The following is an 8,662-nucleotide window of genomic DNA, read 5'->3' on the forward strand; positions in this document are numbered from 1 at the left end:
TGTGTGTCTTAAAATTCTTTTAATTAAATGCTGTGCATTATTGGTAACATAGTTAAGACATAGATTTATGCTTAGAATGTGCATTCCACTTTTGTATTAAGATGTTTCTGGCAAGCACTGGCTCAGTGTAATTGTTCAGATGGAAACAGCTGTAGTTTGTTCTAGTAGAATAGCTCTTGCTTATATCCATCAAGAAGACAACAGAGAGGGAGAGAAAGAGAGAGAGAGAGAGAGAGAGAGAGAGAGAGAGAGAGAGAGAGAGAGAGAGAGAGAGAGAGAGGAGAGAGAGAGAAGAATTATTTGCTTATATAAGTCTCATTCTATTGCTCAATAAAATGGAATGTAAATGTAAAATGCACTAAATTGATTCTTCTGTATGCCTCAACTTTATATACTATAGTTCTTGCTCATCCTGAAATTCACATGTAATAAATGTTTACCCTTGAGCTTGAATAGTTACTATTTCATTTAAAGTAGGAAGTCAAGTTAAATTAGCTCAATGACATTATAGTCTAGATAGACAGTTCAGTACAGAAAACAATCTGTAAGAAAATTCAACAAAATAAGTTATTACTTCTGAATGATAGCATTAGGGATTTTAATATAAAAACCCACAAATTTTGTATGTATGTATGTATGTATGTATGTATGTATCTATCTATCTATCTATCTATCTGTCTACCTATCCTGTTTTGATGAAAGGACTAAATTATGTTAATAACACCAGTACTTTTTAAGAAATGGTGAGGGTGAAAAGAGGAGAAATGAACATAAATTATGGAGTCCATACCAGCTGTTGGGAAAAAACATGAGGAACCAACTTAGGTGGCCAAATGATGGCATGTGGTCAGATGTTGCCGGACAAGCCCATGATTCAGCCTCTCCATTTGGTTCCTGCATACCCCGAATCTTAGGACACATTGCTCCTCTTTGGGCATTCACCGGGGGCTGCAGCAAAGAGCAGAAGTGTGCAGCCCATTATCATCTGCCTAAAGTGGGCTTACAGAATGAAAGACCAAGCCCTAGGCTGCAGAGATATTGTTGTGCAGTGGTTTCTTCTTAGCTACTACCTTCAATCTTAGATGCTTCTTGACATTTTCTGTCAGGATTTGCAAAAATAAAAAAGATGCTCATCTTACAGATGGCTTAGCTGCCAGAATTTGTACTTTGTATGTTTTTTTTAATATAGCCATACTTAATAGTCCATAGATTCCACAATGATGTGGAATATTCCAATTCCTTTGGATTAAGTATCTGTGAAAAATAACTATCAGGTTTGTTTTTATTTCTTTATCTTGCACTTTTTAAAAAATGTATGACTCATGCATACATCAACATAATGTACTAGAATTAATCTCATTCTAGTTAAATTTGGAGTTAAAATCTCAGATTTTATTATCTCAGGTCTCCTTTGAAGTAAGAGCAAAATCTAAAAGCAAACAAACAACAAAACCCTCACACCTTATAACTTTGTATATATTTCATATGTTCCTTCCTTTAGAACTCAGAAATATACATCTGCAATAAAACACCTACACCTAGGGCTCAGAAAAAATTGTGGAAGAAGAGCAGAAAGGCTGTAAGACACAGAGAGCCATGATCCCTGCCAGCAGATAATGTCCTCTAGACAGAACAGGGAAAATGCACACAAGAAACCACAGCAATATTGTTGCCTGAACAAGATCAGTATAATGGCAACACCAGATGGGATGGTAACATGGACGGGGGAAATTCTGCATGATTTCACTCCTAAATGAAGAGCTATAGGAAGTCAATGGCTGCTTTGAGAGAGAATCAGTTTCTTTCCAGGAAGGACTTTTACATAAGTTGTTCAATCGCAAGTGGTCAGTCCTGGGCACATGTACATATGAGCAATGCTAAATGGACTCAGTAGAATATATATATATATATATATATATATATATATATGCATATATCTCTCCTATATATTGTATGTTATATTAATTAGTATATCAATCAATATCCCTTTTGTTTACTGCTGGATTCCAAGCGCAGAGAACCAAGCTTTGTTCTTCCCCAACTAAGATGGTATTGGATGTTACCATCAAATTTACAGCCTCATTCCTATCTGTCAACAGTCTTTTGGCTCTCAAGTTTCATAGCACTGTCTCTCTTATCTAAATTACTGTTTACTGTTTATTTTATATAATCCTATACTCTTCTACTACTTCCACAGATGATTGTATTATTTACATTTATATTTGCATATTTGTCTCTAAAAATGTCATATTCTTGACCTATGAAAATATTTATCTGTATAATTAATTCAGTGTCCAGCTTTTTATAAATGGCTACAGTTTGCTGAATTTAGTTGAGGAGCATGTATGTCCCCAATGTAACCACAGTTTATACAATTTTACTATAGAAACAATTTTTAATTCTGTACCTATTGCATTTTAATAGGTAGTACTAAACATTTCACTCACAGCAAAAAAAGTCATTTTCTTCTCTACATACATAATAGTGTAACTGAGGTTTTGAAAAGATTGGTACTAAGACACAGAATTAGATTTGACATTTTTTGTTGTCTTCAAACTTTTATGATTTGTTTACTATTGAATGACATTAAGCCCAGCTAATAAATGCAGAGGAAATGAAGAATGTACTCCTTGGTCCCTTGCCCTCATGTGCCTTATGGAGTGACCCTAAGAATGACTCACGGATCTTCACCCTTGCTGTGCTCTGGGCAGTACTTGTCTACACCAGTATGAGCACCATCAACCTCTAGGCCCTGAGATCAAACTGCCATGTTTCATTGAACTTTGGGTAATGGCAACTGCTACTTTTTTCTTTATTGTAACTTAGTTGTTCGGTTAAAGGTGATAGTAGACAAAAGCTAGTACTACCAATGGAGTTTAAAGTTTGGTTTGTAAATATTTTATCTGTGACCCATCTATGTAATTGAACCAGAGATAACAGAAGCTAAAGCCTCTTTGATCTGAAATGAGAGAAAGAGAGAGAGAAAAGAAAGAAGAAGAAGAAGAAGAAGAAGAAGAAGAAGAAGAAGAAGAAGAAGAAGAAGAAGAAGAAGAAGAAGAAGAAAAAGAAGGAGAAGAAGAAGAGGAAGAAGAGGAAGAAGAGGAGGAAGAAGAAGAAGAGACTCAGATGTGCCTGTATGTTTCTTTCCAGATCTTGTTTGATCTAATCAGGATTCCATTCTGTAGCTGGAAACAGAAAAATGATCCATTCGTGAAGATGACAACCTAGAGAAGATCTTGAATTGATCCCAGCTATCAGAGCAAGGCCTGGGAAGGGAAAACCTCAGAAGAAGGCAGGATCTTCTAAGCCCTATTGTTTTTCATTGCCATCAACTTTTGAGAGTGATTGAGGCCCATGGTGACTGGTGGTTGGTTCCTGTGGGTTATTACTTGAGAGATTCTAGTGGTTGAAGTTTCAAATCATCTAAGAAATTTATGACCCAATACTGGACTAGTCATGTTAATACAACCAGTACTGAAATGAAAGTGGGTTGAATGCTTTCAATGTCATAATTTCCCAAGGCTTACAAAGTCGTGCTCTTCGTTGCATGTTTTGACCTGTCTTCACTAGTAAATGTAGCTCATCAAACTGGAAGCTGCTGTAAATACAAAATCACAATGAGATAAAATGATACTTAAATTATTCCATGCAATATATTTTACTAGTAGTGAACTGTCTCATACTTCAAACAAATGAAATTCAGATACTAAATGATCCAGAAAAAAAAGTAGATATAGCTTTTCAGTAAAATCATTAAATCTTTCTTATTTCTTCATATTATTGTTTTCATTCTCTAGCCTTATTTAAGGAGTTATTTTAATATTATGAGACTAACATATTATTTACCAACATATGTAACTGATGGCATCTAAAGGGGATATCTACTTCATTTACTCATTCTCTCATCCGTTATGTGAATAAATGTGTATTTGAACATAGGATATATCATAGAGACATGTAGTAGGGTTTGGATATGTCTGATAAATGTGCTTTGGAAATGTGAAAAAAAATCCCCAAGTTTCTGAGGTTAATTTAAAGGAAGTGGGAAGAGATCTTTTGGGCAGTTTTTGTTTATATTTAGAATCTACTTCTATATTGACCTCAATATTTTTTGTTTTCATCCTGACATTTTCCCCTTTCAAAATCCTGTCCATATTTCCCATATTGCTTTACTTAAAGTCTCCTTTTCATTCCTGGTACTGCAATAATAATCATATGCACTTCTGAGATTTAAAAATATTTTATTTATCAACCATCCAACAAATATTTAACAAATACTCAGGGGCAGACACCACCCAACAGCTGAGTAAAGCAGGCAGAAAACCATTGGCAGAGTCAATAATACAATTCAATGTATGCTGTAGCGATTCAAACCACAGGAAAAGGTGGAGAACTTTCTAGGAAGGGAGACGGGGGCATTGAGATGAAGGGACAATACTTGTGCTAAGGGCTAAAGGTTAGACAAGCAGCCAGGCAGAAGAAAAATGATGTGCAGATATATAAAAACAGTAAGTTAAGTGCTCAGGGAACTGCACAGCCATATGGTTGTCTGGAACCTGGTGTGAGTTGTGAATGTGTCATTGGGGCAGGAAGAGTCCAAGGCACTGAGAGGAAAGCTACTGTGGGGAGTTTTCATGTCTCACAAGAGTCTGGATTTTAGTTCATCCACGGCCAGAAAGAAAACGCGAGGTATTTCAGGAAAGGATGCGAACTTTACTGGGTCCAGTGTATGACTGTATAGAACCATGACATATTCAGAAAGAGGCTGACATCGTGCCTGCTGCTCCTTGTGCTTCCTTGGGCAATAGTGTTGCTCTGGAAATTCCGGGACAGTAAGGCAGTGATGTGAAAATCCATTCTTTAGTTAGCACTTTCACTGATGAACACAAGCCACACAAGGTGATGGGCAGAGCTCATCTCTTAGAAGGCTGGACGGGAAGAATTTCCTATAGCTAAAGGCATTTCTCTCTTTCCGTGGAATGCACGCTCTGCTGAGTCTGAAAACTAACAAGTGTAGCTGTGGTTAGATGTCAGCTGAGAAGGGCCTTTCCCACCACATTGCAAAATCAACTCTTGATGGCTCAGGAGAAATTATCCCAGGCAGTCTGTTGTCTTCTGTCTCCATGGCCTCTGCATAGCACCAAATGAGCCACGAAGGAGACACTGACAGAAACTGCAAACAACGGAAGTGAAGGAGTAGGCTGTTGGCACCAAAAGAGGGAAGCGGCAAGGTAAGTATTGACCAAAGGAAGGAGGAAATAGAGGGGAAAGGAAAACCACCCAAGAGCAGGAGAGGATGCTGGAACACACATGGCTCATTGAAGTCTGAGATCAGTCTGGATTCTGCTGAAGTCCTTGAACTCACTTGATTACAGTACTTCCCACATGCTGGGTCATTCTTTTCTGGTGATTTCAGGAAGATCTCATTGAGCTCCAATTGAACAGGGTCTTAGTCTCATATTTCTGCAGTTTCTGCTGTCTTGCTGCAGTGATCAAGTCAATCTGAAGTAGATCCTTTTGGTCTTGAAAAAAAGCATCATAAAAATAGCTTTTTAAATGAAAGCTGTAAAACTTGTATTTTTTTCCTCAGATTTGCCTAATTCACCCTGTCCTACTGCAACCAAATGCATTCATATCCTAGCCTTGAGTCTAACAACTAGTAGTTTACAGAGTTCCCAGTTTCCATTGTTCGATGGGCTAAGTTTACTTCAGTTAACTAGCAGATGGGAATCAAATCCACATTCCCAACTGCAGGGTCACCTTAAGATATATGAAGGGACGGTTCTCAGGCCTGCCCTAGCCCCATGTCCTACCTAGCTCAGTAAGGACGCCCAGGGAACCCTAGGGAGGCATCAAACACAGGCACTTTACTCTTCTGGTCTGAAGATATATGCTCTTTAACCCAACATGAGGTTACATCCCAATCACAAAATCACCCTAAAATGAAATGCATCAAGACACGTAACCAACCAAAGATTACAGCTCACTCTGTTGTGTGTTAGCAGGCTGTAGATGTAACCAACCGTCTTATTAAATAAGAAACACAGAACCAATGCAAAGAAGAAAGCCAAGAGATCAGAGCTAAGAGCCTTACCCTGCAGCTAGCCTCTTAAGCCAAGAGACCTCTCCGAAAGAGACCTACTTCCTGTGTGTTTGTCTTTATATAGTCTTTCTGTTCTGCCTTCTCATTGGTTGTAAACCCAAACACATGACTGCCTCATCACTGCCTGTCTGTGGAGACTTCCAGGTCTTCTATGGTAGGTATTGAGATTAAAGGCGTGCATCTCCAATGCTGGCTGTATCCTTGAGCACACAGAGATCTATCTAGCTCTGTCTACCAAGTGCTGGGATTAAAGGTGTGCGCCACCACTGCCATGCTCTTGCTATGGCTCTAATAGCTCTGACCCTTGGGCAACTTTATTTATTAACAAACAATTAAAATCACATTTCAGTACAAATAAAATACCACCATAGCAGGCATCTGGGCAATGTCACCTAAGACAAAGCTTACTTAATTTTTCCAAAACATCTTTTGTAATCGCTTTGTTTTTGCCTTTGAAAACCTCCTTGTGGAAGGAGGCATAGGGAAGCTGATCTTCAGCGGGGACTGTAGAAAAGAGAGAAGCCAGTGTTCTCACGTGCTGCTGCACAGCGAAGTAATGGTGACAACGTGGTACACATCTCAAAAAGGAATGTTAACTGCTGGAAGAGATAACTATGTTAACTCAATCTACACCATACATCGTATGATGTATACAGTTTGTATGCATGCATGGAAACATCCATTACCCCATTAATATCTACAGTATTAATATCATGTATGGGCTGAAAAATTTTAAGTTAAAAAAATTCCATTTGCATCATCTTCTTTGAATAAGCTAATAGCTCACTGTGGCAGGAGCTGGCATATTCCTGTTGTAACACTCTGTTATTGCCCAGTAAAAGTCAGTGTTTAGAGAATCCGCAAATTGTTTTCATTTCCGTCTGACCATCTGGCAGGGAACTTTGAACTTGGCTCTCACAGATTCTGTTTTCTTTCCTGGAAACTGTGCAAATCCAGAAAGCAAGCAATAACAAGTCAATTTAGTTTCAATTTCAGTTCTTTATCACCACAAGAGGATGGGTGCAATATCCTGTTTGGCTCTAATTTTTTTTAAAGAATAGATCTTGAGGGAGGAACCAGGCGCAGCAGCAAACCTAAAGGCTCTGAGCCAGGGTAAGCAGAGAATCATCCGGCGGCGCAGTCAGGTGAGTTCCCTGCGACTCGGTATTCAATGTACATATTCCCAAGGGGCTGCCTGCAAAGTTCCGAGGTCCCAGGGTGCAAACTCCAAGCAGAGTGCAAGGTGACACTGGCGGGTGGGCGACGGTGAGGAGAGGTGCTTGGTAGCCTCAGGGCTTGAGGACAGCGCTGCTTGGAGGGGGGGGGGGGCGCAGTGGATCAGCCATAACCAGGCATTGTGGGGAGGGATGCGAGGTTCCCGCAGGAATATCAGCCCCGAGCTGCTCAACCCTGTGCAGGTCTTCCACCATAGGGGGGCGAATTCCCTTCTCCTACCCAGGGACTTAACCCTAGGCTCCAGGCAGAGCTTCCTCACCCACGGCAGTGCTTACTTGCACCCTCCCTGTGTGCCGCCTGAAATTGAAGAAACAGAAAACCGAGCTATGTCATGTCATGTCAGACAGACTGAATCCCCAACGCGGGTTTGGCGCATCTCTGTGATACCAGCTGCACTTTTGCGCCCTGTGGTGTGGAATCAGTCACACTCTTCTCAAAGGTTAAAAACGGCCGTAAAATCCGACCCCCTTATCTTGTTTCAAAGGGTATCGTCCATCCAAGAACAGTTTCAGACAGCTTTGGGGACTTGTGAAAAATCTAGGGCCGAGGCATTTTTAACTGTCTTCTGTGTGGCTCAAGCTACTTCTGCAAACTGTGGACGATTTACATGATCCAATCGGAGTTTTTCAGTTCTACTTATTTAATATGGATTTGAAGCTTCGTAATTGGAATAGTAATTCAGTCCTGAATAAAAGCAGGGAGAAAAAAAATGACCTGCTCATCAATATTTTTCTAATATAGAACTGATCATTAAGGTAATGTTAAATTTAAGGTGAGCTGAGATTTCTCATTTGACATCTACTCTAAATTGATGTTAGGCAAAGAAACACTCTATAGTTTTTAAGTTGATACCCCAAGACAAACAGCACTTAGTCTGATTGCACTTTATATCATAATGACATGTCATTAATCAAATAGAGACATTTGGTACTTCTCGATTAAGAAATTTATTAGTTTAGAAATCTGAATTGGGGAAGTTGATTCTGACAGGGAAATTTTAGAGGTAGGCTTTATAAAAGGGAGATGAGAAGACTGGTGTTTCTTCCCTGCTCCACTGAGTAACTTGCAGGCTCTCTAAACATTCATTCAGCATGTGTGTACGGCCTCCAACACATGTGTAAAGGAAAGGCAACAGTCTTTAACACACAGGATTCTCTAAGAGATAATACAGGTATGATACCACCTCCACAGCTTTGTCCACAGAAGTATTTATTAATTAGGATGTATTTTCAGAGAAATTAGCCACTGGAGAGAAATAATATTCACGTGTCATCTTCAGCATCATGGGCATGAAGCCGATGGGGATGATGAGTTGCCACTGTG

The sequence above is a fragment of the Peromyscus eremicus genome, chromosome 6 (assembly GCF_949786415.1).
Source record: "Peromyscus eremicus chromosome 6, PerEre_H2_v1, whole genome shotgun sequence".
NCBI lineage: Eukaryota > Metazoa > Chordata > Mammalia > Rodentia > Cricetidae > Peromyscus > Peromyscus eremicus.